We start from the raw sequence: 18282 nt of genomic DNA on the forward strand, positions 1-18282 counted from the left end.
TGAGACCCTGCTTTGAAGGAAATCGCAGTTTAATTGGAAGGGAAAAGCATACAGAAATCATGAAAACCAATAACAGAAAAAGACATTGCCCCAGAGCAGTATAAACAAATGACACTGGGAGAGGAAAGGGGAGGTCAAAAGAGGGAGCTCACACTCAGATCAGTAAACCAGGAGGGCTTCGTGGAAGATAGCATTTAAGGTAAACCTTGAAGCTAGGTAGGAATTTGACAGAGCGGGTGGGAGGAAGAGCATTCCAAGAGAGAAAACTGCTTAAGAAAGACATGGAATTAAAGGTAGGCAAAGGAGCGCCTGGGTGGCTCAGTTGTTAAGCGTCTGCCTTCGGCTCAGGTCATGATCCCAGGGTCCTGGGATTGAGCCCCACATCAGGCTCCCTGCTCAGCGGGAAGCCTGCTTCTCCCTCTCCCACTCCCCCTGCTTGTGTTCCCTCTCTCACTGTGTCTCTCTCTGTCAAAATAAATAAATAAAATCTTAAAAAAAAAAAAAATAAAGGTAGGGAAAGTATTTGTGTGTGGCTGGAATGGCAGTAGAGACAAATAAGCAGAGGCTGTTTTTTTTTAAAAAAAGAGAAGTCGGTCTGTGGGCACCATACTTATAGATGGCAACACTAACCAATAGCCAATGGAGGTTGTGACATCCAAAGCAAACTATTCTATAGAAAGGATAGGGTTTCTGAATGAAAATAAATGATATTTTTGTTAATCCAATATAGTCTGGGTTAAAAGCAAAGTGCCAAAATGACCCTTTCCTTAAGGAGTCCTCTTTTTCATAAATGGATTAGAGGAACCAAAAATTTGCCCAGTTCCCCTAGCTAAAAAATATAGATAAGCTAAGGTAAACATTATTAAAGAATTAGTTCCAGCTAAAAGAACCATGGAAAGCTTTGTGGAAAATGCACATTTAAGCAGGGTTTTGAATGGTGGGACAGGGACTGGAGAAGATGGATGTGGGAAGATCAAGCTCCGAGTTCTATTTGTAATGCTCATGGAGGAAAGCACGAAGCTCATGGGGAGGGGGTGCCTATGGAATCACTTGCCCTCCACAGACATAAGCTACTAAAGCACTCGGATCCAGCCAATTAACTGTGGGTATCAAATAAGCTTCTCATTAGCATAAAGTGCTATGATGGATAGACATTTTATGAATCCTGTGCAATCCTTTAGGCATTTAAACAGGGGCTTTCTTTATCCTCTGTAATCATTATTACATAATAATACCGTGTGTGGCCACTATCCCCACAATCTGGACGGAAAAAGGAGAGAAGTTGGGATGGCTTCTGGGAGAAGTAGATGATGACTTTAAGATCTAAAAGACGAGATGGAGGTAGAGGGAGGGCATCCCAAGCAGAGAAGGCAGCAGGTAAAGGTGGCAAGACAGATTTTGGTGGAATCAAGAAATGTCAGTAGTTCTGGAGGACTGAGGTAGAGGAAGATTAAGTAAGGGAAGTATTAGCCTCATCTAAGGCCTTGAATATCACCATAAGAAGGTTAGCTCTTACCCTAAAGGCAATGGGAGTCATCAAAGCATTGTCAACAGGAGCAAACTTTTGCTTTAGAAAACCCATTCTGGCATCTGGAAGAAAGAATTGAGTGGTAGGAGGATGGAAGGCAGAGAGCGGAGTCCACCTTCCATTACAGTTTCCCAGCCAAAGCGAGGTGGGCCCGTATCAGAGTGTAATAACTAAGACTTGCTTCTAAGAGCTGGAGAACGCACTTACATTTCAACCGCCTGGTAATGTCGTTAAGGTCTCTCAACACCCCTTGTTTGTCAGAACATTGCTCAAGCCAATTTTTCAAACCAGAAGCCTTAGGAATAAGAATATCACACACGCTGAGGAAATTTTAATTTAACTTTCCTGAAATTGGGAAACCAACCTCTTGCACAGTTCAGCACATTCCTCAAAGCTGCTCTCACTTTCCTGCCTGGCTGAGTCAGGCAGCAAGAGGGCTTCGTTGCTAAGACGACTCCACACAAGGCCCACCACACTGCGCTGCCCTCTGCGGCGCTCTCGGGCTAAACCCTCTGGGATCGCTTGGAAAATTACAAACTAAAACTAGCAATGCTACTTCTTCACTTACATTTTTCAGAAATCCTGCTTAGGTATCCTGCTCTATCAACCATGTTATTTTCTGCATCTGTCTCTCCAGCCTCGAATTCTTTCTTCTTTGAAAGGAAACGTGAACTTTCCATTCAAATTAGGTTTTGTTTTCTGATATTTTCAGACCTTATTTGCTTTTATTCTGTTTGTTGGAAACCTACCTAAGGAAGGTGGAGAAAGGGAAGGAGAGAGGATGCCTCTGATTTAGCATATGTTGCCCAGGGCTAAGTGTTACGAGGCATGCAGCTACCCAATCTAAACGCATTTCCTTGTTAAGACGTATGACACCATATATTAAATAAGAGCAATATAGTGCATCCGGATTTCAGAAAGGTATTTGGCAAAATTTCAGTATAAGGAACAGGATGAAGAAATGGGGACTAGATAAGGATAAGGTTGTGTGGTTAGCATGATTCAAATCTGACAACACCCAGAGCACGCCTATTAAGGAATCACTGACATTTTGTAGCAAGGGCTTTAGTTTTAACCCCATCCTATTTATCAAATTCATTATCACTTGGATAGCAACAAATGCTATTAATTTCTTAAATGATCTGATGCATCTAGTGTAATGCTAGGAACTTAGTAATTGCTCCATAAATGTTGAACTTAATAGAGAGGAAACTATTGATACTTTACCTGACAGAATCACAATTCTAAATTAGCTCATTAGGCTGAAAGAAAGTAAAAATACAGTAATATTGAAAAGGGAAAAATTAGTTTTGTGCTCTTGGACTCAAGTAATCAGTGTACAAGTATGGGATTAAAAAAGCCCCAATTTAACATGTGATTTAAAAAATTAAGATTTAGCCAACTACAAGCTAAGTATGCTTTTCTCTCCCTGCAAAACTAATGCAGACTACATAGCATCACATACGGATCAAAGGAGATACCAATCTATTTGCCAATGAGCTGTTTAGACATCTGGAAACTGTGCTTCATACTGGGCACTGCGTTTTAAAAGGATTATTAATCAAGAGACTGTGTCTAGACTAGATTGGGCATAATGGAGTGCCTATGAGGAGAATGTCAAGACATTTGAATTATTTGCCTATATTACAAAATAAAATTTATGCCAGAGTGGGGTAATAATGGGAGTCTTCATGATAGCTACCTTCACATTGAAAGGCTGTCATATACAAGCAGAATTCAAATGATTCCTGGTTGCTCTAGAGGGCTTAGCTTAACTAAACTAAGCTCAGCTTAACTAAGCTATATTTAACTTAACTAAGTTTAACTTAGCTTAACTACACGTTTGAAAGAAGTGAAAATAAAGCACATTTTGGCTATAGATAAGAAATAACTCCTTAGCAAATAAAATGGTCAACAAATGAAACAGTAAGTGTTCCAAAGTAATACTGAAAAGCAGGTTACTTTTAGAAAGAATTATTACGTGAAATAGTTTGTTGGATTTTAAAAAGTACTTCATATTTTGAAGTCCCTTCCATCTCTAAGACTGCCTGATTGTGATCACAGTTACATTGTCTGAAAGGAAAAACAAAATAGTAAACCCCCATAACCAACTAATCATCACGCAGACCAGTATGATGCAGGGATTTAAGAAATACCAATGCAGTTGAATTCCACAAATCTTTTGGAATTGCTTCTTTAGTACGAGGCATTTTGTAGGTGCTGACTTTATCATTGAAGCTTACAGTCTTGCAGTAAAGAATGATCTAAATAGATCATTTCAATATGTTCCCCATAACAGTGCCCACACATAACAGACACTTGTATTAGTTTCCAATTGCTGCTGTAAGAAATTACCAAAATTTAGCAGCTTAAAACACCACAATTTTACTATCTTACAGTTCTGGAGGTCGGAAGTCCGAAATGGACCTCACTGAGCTAAAATCAAAATGTCAGCATGCTAGTTCCTTTTGGAGGCTCTATGGGAGAATCTGTTTCCTTGCCTTCCCCAGCTTCTAGAAACCACCCATATTCCCTGGTTTGTGGCCCCATTCTTCCAACTTCAAAGCTAGTGACATCAAGCACAGTTGTTCTTACACTGCCATCTGTCTGATTCTCTATTTTCTGCCTCCCTCTTCCATACTTGAAGACCCTTATGATTATGTTGGCCCCACCCAGATAATCCAGGATAATCTCTTTATTGCAAGCTCAATGGAATAGCAACCTTAATCCCTTTGCCATTGTATTAGTCAGCCAGGGCTGCTGTAACAAAATACCACAGACTAGGTGCCTTAAAAAACAGAATTTTTTTTCTCAGAGTTCCAGAGGCTGAAAGTCCAAGATCAAGGTAGTGGCAGAGTTGGTTTCTGGTGAGACCTCGGTTTCTGGCTTCTAGACATCTGCCTTCTCCCTGTGTCCTCACATGGTCTTCCCTCTACACACACACACTCCTGGTATCTCTTCCTCTTCATAAGGAAACCAGGCCTATTGGATTAAGGCCCTACCATTATGACCTCATTTAACCTTAATTACTTCCTTAAAGACCCTACCTCTAAATATAGTCACATTGGGGTTTAGGACTTCAACACATGAATTTGTAGGGGGACACAATTCAGCCCATAACAGCCATGTCACCTAATATATTCCCAGGTTCCAGGGATTAGGACATGCATATGTTTAAGGGACCATTTTTGTGCCTACCCTACTCAATGAATCTTTGTTGAATGAATGGATGACTGAATGAATGCTAAGGCAGGACTGCTCACAGGGAAGCTCAGAGGAGATTCTTAGGTCAACCTGGTATCTCAGGGAAAAATTCCTAGAAAACTAATTGTGGATGAATGTAAAGTCAATAGGGAAAATAGTGGGAAAAAATATTAAGCATCATACAGTCCAATGCTCAATTTACAAATAAAAAATGAAGGGTGGGGGAGGTTAAATGACTTGCTATTAAACCTAGTTCTCTCTACCCTTAGTCTAGTATTCTGTATACCATATTGGTCAACACTTGGCATAGCATGGAGAAGGGCTGCCCCTTTAACAGGGCAAAGATAGCAAACAACAGGTAGTATGAAACAGAAGCACTCTACCTCATCAGACAAAAGCACCCCCTTTGGGGATTTGAGAATCAAACTACAAGGAAGCTGTGTGCTCTAAGTGTGTGATGATGAGAACTTAGATAAGATGTGAGCCTCTGTTTCATCATCTATAAAATGGGGTAATAGCAGCTTCTATTTCATACAGCCATTGTCAAGTTTAAAAAATAAGTGTGCTTAGAACAGTCTTTTATGCATAATAAATACTCAATGAATGTAGGTACTATTATTATTGTTATTATCATTATTATCATTACTAGCAACTTCTAATGCATTTATTGTAAAACAATCAAATACCTCCCTGCTAACTGGTGCTGAACTAGTACCAGGACACAGAAACCAACAAGAGAGTTTCCACCACTGTGGACTTCAGTCCGACCAATGCCTAAATGTCTATGATGACCACACAGGTGGTCTCCGTGAGTGAGGTGAGCCAGCTGGGCCCTGTGGCAGGAGGTGGGCCCATGTCCATTATATGCGGAGCCACTACTGAGTTCCAGACAATTTTTGCCACATAGCATCTAGCCCAATTGTCAGATACACCATTTTTTTCAAAGGAGGCTGAAGATCTGGATACTTATATATACAATATCAAAAATTTTTACACTGGCAATTCCGATCATATACATCTGTGGACCAGATGTGGCCCATAGACTACTAGTTTGCAATGTCTAAGGTGAAGAAAGCACTTGACTGATTACCTAGCAGTTCTTTACCTGGAGTTCTAGAAAGAATTCAGGGGTCTGTGAGCCTGAATGGGGAAAAAAAAACCACCTATTTTAATTTATAATTAAATAATACATAATTTGCATATCTTTTATATATCTATTTGTATTTCTTTTATTAAATAATAGAAAATAAATTGTATATATTTATTTTTCTAACCCCTAATTGAAATTTAACATCTCTTTAATTATGAATATCAACAACAGACCGTAGGAGTATTAGAAGTACCCATAACTATCACCCATGGAAATCACAAATATTTTTACATCACATTACAGGGTTGAGGCATCTCAAAATACATTCTGTGCTCATTACTGCTTTGAAATTACAATTAGTAGATCCACCCTAGGTCTTGTTGTTTGATATATATAATGTATTTAATGTGTGTGTGTGTGTAGCACATACAATACCGTATCGTGAATTTGCTTTTTTTTTTTAATATTTGGTAACTATTTCATCATATTTGGTTACATTTGCAATGCTTTTTTATTTTATGAATTGAGAAAGATTATCCTGAGAAGGGTTCCATATGCTTCACCAGACTGCAAAGGAGTCCATGGTACACACTACACACATGCCTACACTCACACACACACGCACGTGCGCCGTGAATGAACATTGAGCGTCCAAGGAGGGGAATGAAGGATAAAGGCGAGACAAAAGACTTCTCCAGAAATAACACTCAACAATTGTGCATCTTGGTTTGCTCTTTGATAAAATGTGAGTGTGTGACCATGTGGCTGTTGCCAATCCCCAACTCTCCCTGAAGCAGTGACATGAACTCATCCGGTCTTCTCAGGTACCTCAGTTAAGTCTAATTTCAGTGCCCAGGAGTGACTGAGTCTTGGTGAAACTGAACTCCACTGTTGTTAAACATTATTCTGAAAGTGGGCTAACCGAGGGACCACATTCTGTTCAGTAAACAGGTCATGCTGGAACTTCAGCTGTGGTTACAGATAACAGTTTTTTTGTTTAGGTCTCGCTGGGCTGGGGAGCTTCTGGTTGTTTGCTTGCCATCCCCTCTAACCAAAGCCTCTCCCTGCTAGTACATGATGGCTGGTTACTTTGCAGGTCTGGGAAACGTGTTTGGCTTGCACCAGTCTAGGCTGTCTGCTCTGCTTGCTGGGTTTTGCAAATCTGAGCTCAGTTGTGGGTTTATTTAGTTCCAGGAGACTGGGCTGGCTTTTCACATTCCCAGGTCTCGTGTGTCTGAAGACCTTCAGTTTGGCTTTGCGAATGATCCTATGGTGTAACACTAGCTCCTAAATGGTAACATAAGTTTGGTAATAATAATAAAACAGAAATAGGGAGCTATCAGAGATTATTAGTACTGGCATATGAATTAAACCATATTGTAACAAATCTGTTTCAAGGGTAATAATCTTAGTTTGGACAGAACTGAATTCAAGACCTCAGTCTCGCTGGCATTTCCCACATCCACTTCCTCTGAATATGAAGCTTTCCAGATATACTTACATGATGTATGCTCCCAACTAGTCTTGAGATAGTGCTCTAAAGGAAGTCATTTCTACCAAACTCTGTTTTCAAATGTCCTGATATTTTTTGAGTTCCAGGCAGCTGAATACTCCCAAAGTCATAAATAAGAGGCCCCCATACCTATCTATAGGCCCGAAGGGGAGAAATATTTGTTTCTTTTGTTCGTTGTGGTTCATCTCTAGCCTGGCACATAATAGGTGTTCAAAAAATATTAGTTGGTTTAGTAAATAAATGAATCAACGCAACACAAATTAAGTATAATTACAATGCTTATTTCAATAGTTATCAAAAGGATTATTTAAGACACCATTTTAAAAACATTCGTAAACTCCTAAGTCCTATGTAAGTGAATAAACTGGATTCACTAGTGCCATCAACCATGGTTAACCTCACACCCTCCTCCATTTATACCAACTCTAATAGTCTTTTAGTTATATAGAAACCTGTTGCTAAGCAAAATTGTATATTTGGCGTGTTTTTATTTGCTGCCATTCCATTCTCCTTTTATCAATGCTACCCTATTTTGGGGGACCCCAATTCCCAGGAGTCCAGGGTCCTCACGAAATCTTGTACATTTGACATAATTAGTTTAGAAGATACTTCCATCCTTACTCCAGACACTGAACATCTCCTACATCTCCTAGCATTGCCTCCCTACCATCAAAATTTATCTTTTTTTATGTGCTATTTGTTCTCAGTAGTACTGAAGCTAAACTTATGTATGTAGGTATGTCTCAGCAGGTTACTATTTAATGAAATATCCTTCTTGCTTGGTGCATGTGTCCTTCATTAGGGGCAAATACTTCAGCCATCCTGGCAAAGTGGCAAGAGCATATTGGCTTTTCCAGGATCATTACATATTATAACACATTGGCAGCTACCTACTTTTATCTGTGCATAAATTCAGCCCTGGCAATACACAAGAAGCCTTATTTTGCCTCTGTTCCACCCAAGTGCACTGGAGATCTGGGCATATTGCCCCATGCCTCTCTGCCTTAATTTCTTCATCTATAAATTAAAACGGGAGGACAGAAGTGCCCCAGATAATCTAGTCCTTACTGTACCTAAAAGAGCAATGGTTCTGGGGTTATCTCTAATATGCTTCATGAAATAAACCAGGTTAAATGAGAAATCTGTAAGAGATGCTGCTGTTTTTCTCACCCTCATTTGACGTCAGACTTTGACAATAGCGTGATTTTGGAGTATATACATATATATATATATATATATATATACATATATATATATATATATATACCTATCTTGGCCATGTACCAACCTGAGGTTAGAATTGCCCATAGGGCTCCCTGCTCAGCAGGGAGTCTGCTTCTCCCTCTGACCCTCCCCCCCTCATGCTCTCTCTATCTCATTCTCTCTCTCAAATAAATAAATAAAATCTTTAAAAAAAAAAAAATTTAGAATTGCCCATAGGTAATTCTGCTGCTTGGTGATCATTCAGGAACCCAGGCTAAAGGTGGCTCAGATATCTGGCCCCTAGTAACACCCTAAATTCCATTTATGAGCTTAGAAATAGACCACAAACTGGTAATTTTATCACCTTATAGTTTGAAACATGATCCATAAATTGACTTATCTCTTCACTCTGTAAATTTGACTTTTTAAAAAAATCATGGCATGGTGACTATTTTTAACTTCATGTGTAGTGGGCAAACTTGATAAAACATATAGAATTGTCATTTTTTTGGCTCTACGAGGACCTAATAAACGAATCTGAAGGCTTATTTCTTGTTTATACGATTCTTCTGTTCAATACAAAATGTCAAGGATTGATATTAAAGGTCTATGTTTTTAATGTCTTATTTGCTGTCATGTTAATATGTCCATGTCAGGCTGTCCTTTCTGTAGAGGGAACTAAACTTTAAAATATAAACAAAGGAATGAGTTCCTTTGTGTTCCATTTTTGCTGACACTGGATTTTTCTTCCGAACAAAAATAAAGCTTTCCCCCCCCATCATAAGTAGTGACTTTAAATTGACCAAAAAGGAAAAATAAAAAGACAGTAATGTGTTGTTATATGCCAGGAGACAGCGGAGAGTGTTTTTATTTTTATAGTGCATTGTGAAAGACATCTAACAAAAGAAGTTTGAGGGACTGCTCAGAATAAAATACATTTAAAGGTCTCTGGCTTCCTTTTAAAACATGACTTGAAGGATGATCAGCATTCATCTCTGAGGGATAAATAGAAAGTCAAGAAAATAAGTCAGCTTATAAAGGAATATATTTACCAAAACCCAGAAAATAAAAAAGTTCTGCTCTTCACATTCATCGAATACAAGTTTGTTTAAGTCTATGGCGAGCCATGATATCCTATTGGCTAGAAGTGCCACGTGGTTTCTCTGCTTGGCTCGATCTTTAGGGTAAGCAGGCCCACCGCAGCTGAGCAAACACGCTGGAGTTGTATGTGGCTCGAGACCACTGCGAGGGCTGCTGGAGGAAGTCAGGACAGCCACTCTGTGGAATCTGGGGGAGTGGCTTCTAAGAATGAGATGGTCTCAGGGGCGTCAGAAGCCTGTGATGGACTCTGTGCCGAGATGCTGAGTGTCCCAGATCAGCAAGGTCCCCCAGATCAGGTTAAGTCTGGGGTCCCCTGCCTGCCTCTGTCAGACAGCCAACGACACTTGGTGCTAAGTCCCAGGGCGCTGTTTCTCAGCCCTCCCACGGCTGTCTCACAGTAGTTTTGGCCCAGATCATTTCCTGCTACATTTCCTTTCTCCATTGCCATGTAGAAAAGTGTGATGGGGCATGAAAAATAGTATTGTGAGCCAAATAACACACTCTGTTTGAAAAGACTGGTCTGGTATCCTTAAATAAAAATTAATTTTGCTTGTAATTTCAAATGCTGGCCTACAAACTTGAAAGAAACCCAAATGACCACAGGATGGGGTGGTATAAACAACCATGGGGTAGAGAGCAGAAAAAGGAGATACCATAAGAGCCCGGGAAACGGGTCCCTAATTAGAAGGTGTGGCTCTGGTGTTGGGCCTGAAGGCATTTGACTATAGTCAAGGCCTTTCCAGGACTCAAAGGCCTGAGGTGAGGTTAGTTATGTACATCTAATGCCTGCTCACTCTAAGTCTCTAAAAATTAATTATACCAAAGAATAATTTTTCGTTTGTATTATTAAAGATAGTCAGGATGCAGTCTCTCACATCTTGCAGTCTATCCAACATTAGCAGAAATAGTTACAAGCTAAGTTACAAAGTTACTAAGTTGTAAACTATCAAATATATGAATATATGATTAATGCAAAATATTCATGGCAGGTAATTCCGTTAGAAAGCAATCCATTCTCTTCTCTAGCCTGTGCACACATGTGCACGAGCACCCATACACACACACAGAGAATTCAAGGAAGGACCGAAAAGAAAAAGATGAGTAAGGAAAAACAACTCAGGAAAAGTGGGGCAGAACTGGAAATCAAAACAAACTTATATCTGAAATGATGTGATTAATAAAGTAGCCAAAGAATGGCCCTCCAACATCAAAGTAATGCAAGAACAGGGACATTTTCCAAAGCTCCGTGGAGAATAAGGAAGTCATTTCACTGCATGAACTACAACAATATACACAACACTAGCTCTCCTTTCTAGTCATAACAAAAATTACTTGAAACATATACAGAGTGAAGGAAAGAATTTTGGTTTTGAATATTGAGAATTCAAGAAAAAAAGAAGTTATTTCCTCCAAAGGCTGAAAAAATATATATATATATGACTTTTTAAGTTGAATTCTTTTTTTCTCCTTTACCTTGAAAGCCTGAAATAATTTAATCTTCTTGCAAATTGTTTTAGAAAATAAACTGTAAACATTCACATTATTGAGCATATGTTTAATGGAGATAAAAGAACAAGAATTTTAACGGAGGCATTTTTGCTAAGAAAAGATCTGAGTAAATTTCATAATGGCTTAGAAAAATAGAGTGGGGCGTGTTTCATGTAGATTAATGCTATTTGGAAAGTTATAGGATAGATTTTAAATCCATTTTATGATAATGACAAATCACTTTAAGTATTGTTATTATATGCTATTAATAAGTTAAGTAAATTCATAAACTGAACTTTCCTTCTTTTGCAATAAAAAAATTCAAAAATATTAACACCATGAAAGATAAATAGGAAAGGGGACTAGTCTAGATTAAAGGAAACATAGGTAATGTGTAATCTTTGATTGGATCCTGAAACAAAAATAACTGTAATAAACTATATTTTGTGGAAAATTGAAGAAATTTTAATGTAGACCCTTTATTAGATATTATTGAATCAATATTAAATTTCTTAGATGGTTTGGTAGAATATCTTTATTCTTAGGAAATACATGCTGAAGTATTTAGGAGAAAAGTGTCAAGTTGCTTTCAAATATACATACAGATATAAACATGCATATATGTGTGTGTGTGTGGAGAGAGTGAAAGAGCGGTAAAAGCAAATGTGGCAAAATGTTAACAGTTGGTGAATCTGGTAAAAAATATATGGCTTTTCATTGTACTATTCTTTCAACTTTTCAGTTGATTTGAAATTGTAAGGACACTGAGTTACTAAGTTATAGATGAGAGCTATTTTACTTTTTAGCAGTATTTCACGTAATAAATGAAGAATGATAGATTAGTCTAAGTCCATTTTGCAATCTCTAATGTACTCATGAATCTAAACACTGAGCATCAGTGGCCATAAAAGGAAAGACGATCAGATATTATGGGCCTTTTAAGAGAACACGCCCCTGAGAACACACCATTGTTGTTAAGTGGTCTTGACAAAAAAAATATCAAACCTGAGTTAAACTTTCAGGCTGGCTGTTCTCAAACATCAGCAGAATCAGAATCACCTGGAAGTCTAGGTTAAACCACAGATGGCTGGACTGCAAGCCCAGAATTTCTGATTCCGTAGGCTTGGAGTAAGTCTCAGTGATTTGCATTCCTAACAAGTTCCGCAGTAATGCTGAGGCTGTGGTCTTGGTCCACCCTTTGAGAACAACCTCTCCATATGAATATATTAACTTACAAGAACTACAAATGATAGAGGAACAAGTCAAATAATACCGTAGGGCTGCTATCAACAAAACCAGACTGGGTAAGCAAAGCAAAGAACACTCTGTTCTTAAATACATTGCAATTTAAGTAAAGGTGAAAGGGAACCTGTAGGTTAAAAGAGAGATTTAAAAGATGTACCCATCAATTGCAATATCGAAAATTTTACTTGGATTCTTATTTAACTGTTTTTTTTATTTTTTTAAAGATTTTATTTATTTATTTGAGAGAGAGACCACGAGCAGAGGCAGAGGGAGAGGGAGAAGCAGGCTCCCTGCTGAGCAGGGAGCCCTTGGGGCTCCATCCCAGGACACTGGGATCATGACCTGAGCCGAAGGGCGGATATTTAAACGACTGAGACACCCAGGCACCCCTTAACTATTTTTTAAAAGCATTTATTACATTTATGAGACATTTAGAAATTTGACCACTGACTGGATAAATTATGGTTAATTTTTTAGGTGTGTTGGTGATATTATGCGTTTTTTTGAAAAAGAAAGTTCTTATTTTTAGATGTACATATTGAAATATTTAAGATGAGAAAAGTTAGAGGGAAAAATAAAGAAAGGCAAAAAATCTATAATTCTTGATAGCTTCGCTGATTTTTATTCTCCAGCAAGAATATTCTTTTTATCCTTGCTTGTTTCATCATTAATATTCCTGTCTAGCTTTTGAAAAATCCTCCTTTCCCCTGATGATGACTCAGTTCTTAGAAATCTGAGATGGCCCTCACAATTATTTTCATGGTTAAATTCTCTTTGTGTTGGTGCCAGCATTAAGTCTTTCCTGAATCCAGAGTACACATGTGTTGATTTCCTCATTAATTTGACATTTTGAAATGTCAAAATGCTAAAATACCAAACACATTCAGTATAAGTTCCATTTTAATTACAAGCAAAAATACAAAAAATTAAGTTCAGTTTTATTATGAAAATACCATATATAGAGTATATGATGAATATATAGATTAAAGAATACCAATGAAAACCATCCATTAACCACTCAGCTCAAGAAATGACTATCAGTACCCTAGAAGACCCCATGTGCCCCCATCTAAATCACCTCCCCTTCCTTGCCCCTTGAAAGTAACACTATGATGAATTTTGCACTAATTCGTCCTTTGCTGTATAACAGTTTTACCGTCTAACACTATGATTTTGTCTGTTTTGATAATTATGTAAATAGAATCCTACCGTACACATTCTTCTGTGTATTTCTTATTGCTATTTTACATTATGTTTTTTAGTTTCAGCCACATAGAAATGTACAGCAGTCACCCATCCGTTCTCACTGCTGTATAGTAGTCATTTATTCATTTGTACAGTTTCCAAGATTTATCAGTTCTTGGGTTGACAGATAGTTTGCCTCTTCCTTTCCACATTTTAAACCCTTTTATTTGATTGCACTATTACTTCTATTACACTGAAATGGCAATGGGGAACTGACTTTTGGGAGTCAATTCTTGCTGACTTTGGAATGACTCCAGTGTTTCCCATTAATCCTGGTGCTGGCTTTTGGAACTTTTCCTTATTAATTTATTGTTAGATTTTTCTGTCTTTTGATGTCATTTTTGGTAGATTATCTTTTCCCAGATAAAAGTTATTCTGTTCAGGGGCGCCTGGATGGCTCAGTTGGTTAAGCGTCTGCCTTCAGCTCAGGTCATGATCCCTGGGTTCTGGGATCGAGCCCCAAGTCAGGCTCCTTGCTTGGCGGGGAGTCTGCTTCTCCTTCTCCTTCTGCCCCTCCCCCTGCTCATGCTCTCTCGCTCTTTCTCTCTCAAATAAATAAATAAAATCTTTAAAAAAAAAAAAGTTATTCTGTTCAGCCAGATTTTCAAATATACTTTCAGAGCTGAGTGTTCCCTTAGATTCTTTTTATTTCCTTTGTTCCTACCATTATTTCCCTGTTATCATTTCTTCCTTTATTTTTTGTCCTTTTTTTTGTTAACTTGCCTAGTGTTTTGTCTATTTTATCGTTTTAAAGAACTTGTTATATTTCTGTATTAGTACTATATTTTCTATGTTCTAAATCACTAATTATTTTGTTATTAATTTCTTCCATTTGCTTTGCTTCATTTTTTTTCAGCCAGATGCCAAAACATTATTATTTATTCACTCTTTGGATTCTTCTACTAAAATTATTTAAAGCTATTGAATTTTCCTCTAATGGCTGCTTTAACTCTATCCCATATGTTTTGATAGTATTCTCATTCTTGTTCTTTTGTAGAAATTCTGTGGTTTTTGTTTGGAATTCTTTGTTGACCCAGAAATTGTTTAAAAGAGAGAAATTCTAGGCAAGAGGGATTTTTTTTTTTTCATGATTAGTTTGTAGTTTATGATTTCTGGTGTATATTCAGAAAGCAACTGAAAATATTGTCTATTTTCAGGGTACAGGTTTTGTGATAATATATGTATCAGATCCATCCTATTACCTCTTTTTTCAGTTCTTTATATACTTACATACAGATTTTTCATCCATTTAACCTGTGGTTAACTGCGTGTTCTTTCCAGGCACGTGGTTGAAGTGTTCCACCTGCCCCAATTTAGGTTAGAGATGGCTGTATTGATTGCTCTGGATAATGAAATGTGAGCAAAAGCAGCATGCAGCATTTCCAGGTGAAGGCCTTTAAATGCTGGTGCACTATTTACACATTAGCTTGCCACAGCACCAGGAAAGGAATTTGGAAAAAAGGAGACTCCATCAGCCTGTAACCCTCAGTGAGGGAGGCATTGAAAACAGGCCCCTGTTCACCCATGATGGACGTGTCATATAGGCAAGAATTAGTTAGTTTAAGCTGCTGAGATTTGGGGATTGTTAATTAGCAGGCTAGGCATAACCCAGTTCATCTGAATACAGCAGGGCTATCGTAGGCTTCAAGGCAGATTGATTCAGCAGCTCAGTATGTCATCAAAGACTCAGATTTTTCCATCTTCCAATCTTGACTTCAGCTTCTCACTGATAACAAGAGATGCAGAGGTTCTAGAACTTCTACTCAGACATGAAATAGCAAAAACAAAAAGAAAAAGCGTATTTTCTCTAGCTCTCTCTTAGGAGAAGGGAAACTCCCTGGTGCAGTCCAGCAGAGGGCCCTTTATACCTCGTTGACTAGAACTATCACAAGTTTATTTCTGAGCCAATCACGGGTAAGAGGGATGGAATTTTCATGATTGACATAGACTAATGAATGGTCTAGGATAAAACGGTTGTTGTGTATCAACCACAATGACTTCTGATAGCAAATGGTCTCTATTAGTATGTATACATATGTAGGAATGATTATTTTTAAATATTTTAACAGAAGAAATACACTCTAGAATTATCCTGATAAATAGGAAACATAATAGATGTAAAACAGAGTCATCAATTTTCTCCAAATTCTGAATTTAAAAATTTTTGTTTCTTTGGTGATAGTTTATATATTATCATTTGTATCTTACATAGGCCTTTTGTTTATAAAAATATCCACTTACACTGTGTCAATAGAAACAGAAACGATAAAAATATGTAAAATTATAACCCAGGATAAGCAATGAGCAGAGTGTATTCATACATTGGCAAATACATATTTCCTATTACCTGAGAAAGGACAAATATCACTTTAACCAAGGTTCCCATACTTCTGACAGCTAAATTTGGCCATTTTGTTTTACTTGGCTAAAATATTTCTTCTTGTCCAGACTTCAATCAATTGCCATGTATGTTATCTCCTTGTCAGCTGCTCCTGTTCATTTATTTATTTGTAGCAAATGGTAGATGATGTTAATGATACTGTGGAATTTTTATAAGTTAATGATCTTAGATTTCAATTTGTTTTAAAATTATTAAATATTTTACATTTAAATTAGTTTAAAAATATTTGGTTTTTAAAAAGCCTTTTATTATTTATTTATTTGACAGAGAGAGAGAGCGAGCACAAGCAGGGAGAGAAGGAGAGGGAGAAGCAGGCTCCCCACTGAGCAGGGAGCCCGATGCAGGACTCCATCCCAGGACCCTGGGATCATGACCTGGGCTGAAGGCAGATGCTTTACTGACTGAGCCACCCAGGCACCCCTTATTTTATTATCTAAAGTGTAACATGGGTATTTAAAAAAACAATATCTTTTCATTGGTGATATATTCCCATTGAATAAAAGGCAATTTAGAGACTTTTAAAAAGCATTTTAATACAATGAATTCATATTAGGATCTAACAAACAGTTGGAAGAAATCACTCCCAAACTAGATTATAAGCTCTTTGAGGATAAAAATCAAGTCATCAAGCCACTATATCTGGTATGCTGACTAAGGCTCAATAAATACTTGTTGACAATATGATGCAATGAGAAATAATCGAATTTTTCAAATTAACTACTTTTTATTGAAATAGCAATCCATATTCATGTTTTTTAAAAATAAAGCAAACTTTATTACCATTTTCTTGCATTTCTTACAGAGAGAATGTACACAAACAGGTATATGCTATTTGCTTACAAAAGGGAATGTACTATACAGTGTCTTACAACTTTGTTTTTCGCTCGCTAAGATATTTCAGAGATCATTTCCCATTAGTACTTACATTTTTTTTTTTTTAAATTTTATTTATTTGACAGAGAGAGAGACAGCAAGAGAGGGAACACAAGCAGGGGGAAAGGGAGAGGGAGAAGCGGCTTCCCGCTGAGCAGGGAGCCCGATGCGGGGCTTGATCCCAGGACTCTGGGATCATGACCTGAGCGGAAGGCAGATGCTCAACCTACTGAGCCACCTAGGCGCCCAGTACTTACATCTTTTTAATGTGTACATCATATCTTTTTGTATGAATGGATCTTAATTTGGCTGCCCTCCATTTGTATGTATTGAGGTTATTTCCAGTCTTTTGTTTGTATAAGCAATGTTGCAATGAGCATCTATTTTTCTCATTTATATAAACATATCTGTAGGAGAAATTCCTAAAAGGGAAGTGTGTGTTTTCACCACTTTACATAGCACTGATATGAGTCAGACTTGCCGTTTTTAAGACATTCAGAGGATGTATCCACAAATAAATAACTCTAAAAACATCACTTGATTAGTAGGAAGATATAAATGTTGAATGAATCCTGTCCTTGTATGAAAACACCTCTCTATTTTTATTTCACCACTTTTCAACCAGTTCACATGACCACAGAATGATTTATTCATTATTGCCAACGTGATTTAATTAATTTGGGGGGATTTACAGCTATTTCGTTCACTTATAAGAATAAATGACCATTAAAAATAACAAAATAAATACCACCATTAGGAACTTGTGAGAAAAAATGTAGTTTGAAAAATGTTTTCCAAATGCTCCCTATATTTTGTCAAGGCTCATCTCTTAAAGCATTACTTTATTATTTTTTAAAAATGTTTTACGGGTCCTTTGTGAAATACTGAAGGTTACCGCATGTGTGACTTAAGTTTTGCAAATCAAATGTTTCTTTAAAATTCAACAAATTTTCAATGAGGTTTAATTAGGCAGAGAAGCAGTTCAGAACTCATTTTAAAACATGCATGATAATTAGGGAACATCAAAGAGTATTGTTACATTCTAAACAGTAAACAACCAGCTGTTAATGATTTAACAAATTCCAAAAGTTAGTTCAGAGAACTGAAGCTTTGTTTTTTTAAGGCAAGTCTAGATTAAGTCAATGATTTACTCAATTCCTCTTCTCAAAAAACAGTTTCACCAAAGATTGCAAGGGTCAAAGTTCATGGAATTTTGGAGCTGAGAGACCTTAGTTATCTTCCCATCCACCAGCAGGCAAGGACACTGCCTTGGCCAAGGTCATATTTGGTTACCAATAGGCTGAACCAGGACACAGTTTTCCTGGCTCTCAATCTAGGTCACTTTCTACTAGACTGTGCTGTGTCTTCATTAATGTATGTAAAAGACCTCA

Source organism: Phoca vitulina, unplaced genomic scaffold, assembly GCF_004348235.1.
Source record: "Phoca vitulina isolate PV1807 unplaced genomic scaffold, GSC_HSeal_1.0 scaffold4, whole genome shotgun sequence".
Classification (NCBI taxonomy): Eukaryota; Metazoa; Chordata; class Mammalia; order Carnivora; family Phocidae; genus Phoca; species Phoca vitulina.